The sequence below is a fragment of the Guillardia theta genome (genome assembly GCF_000315625.1).
Source record: "Guillardia theta CCMP2712 unplaced genomic scaffold GUITHscaffold_15, whole genome shotgun sequence".
In the NCBI taxonomy this organism is placed as follows: domain Eukaryota; class Cryptophyceae; order Pyrenomonadales; family Geminigeraceae; genus Guillardia; species Guillardia theta.
In genome coordinates, this window is record NW_005434659.1 from 577686 (window position 1) to 578811 (window position 1126).

Genomic DNA, 1126 nt, shown 5'->3' on the forward strand with positions numbered 1-1126 from the left:
CCGCCTGACCAAGTTGTTCCAGTCGCAAGAGTCGCAGATAATCAATTGGGGCCCGGCGGCGCCGGCCGGCGGCGGCCCGGACGGTCTCGGCCCGGCCCCGAGATCGGATGACTCCCTTAGTCACCAGTAGGGCCGCTGGCTCAGCCTGCTCTTCAGGCTGCTGGGTGCATCAGCATCTGTTGATTATGCGGTACAAGCGGTCCCGCCCAGTGCTCTGCGTACTGGTTGCATAGCCCGTCCGGAGAGCTCGCCGTCACTGTCAAGCATCCGAAGAGAGGCTGCAGAAGCCGGCTCTCCATCCATCACTGCCAGTGACACCAGCACTGCTGGCAACTGTCAGCAGACTCGACCCGGCACTGCCAGCCCACGCGCGAAGCGGAGGGCATATGCAGCGCGATGTTTGCGAATCTTCTCCAACGCTGCAACATGGAGGGCGTCAGGCACTTTTTACCTTCTGCCAGTAAATCTCCTTTGGCGTCCGCCATCAAGCCCTCGTACTGCTCGGACCCTAAAGTGCCCCAAGCAGAAGAAAGCAGCATGCTTGAGGCACTTTTTACCTTCTGCCAGTAAATCCATTGTCCGGAACACAGCAACAAACGCACTGCGGCACGAAACACAAGACCGAAAGTAACCAGTGGCTCAGGTCCGCTCAGGAAAATGAGCGAAGAAGATGGTGGTGGACTGCAAGTGCAAGACCCTATCCTGCGGCTGTGCAAGGTGTGGATATCACGCTTCTGATCGGTAAGCGCTGCTTTCTTCTGCTTTAGGCACTTTTTACCTTCTGCCAGTAAAACTCAGCGCAGCACGAGCATGGACATGGCAATGAACATCCGCATGACAAGAGGAGTCACATTGCGCCGCGCAGGCGGAGGAATTTACTGGCAGAAGGTAAAAAGTGCCTCAAGCAGAACAAAGCAGGAATAAGCTAAACCTCCAGGCACACAGCGCACAGCGAGAAGCTGCACAAACACACACAAAACACAAGCCATGCATCGCCAGCCCAAGCGCGAAGCCGCGCAGACAAGCAGCCTAAGCTTTGTGGCGGCAGCGGACGTCTCGACTGACAGTGGTCAGTCGGCTGCCTCCGGGTATCGCGTCTAAGGGATTTTATTCCTCCTGCATGCTC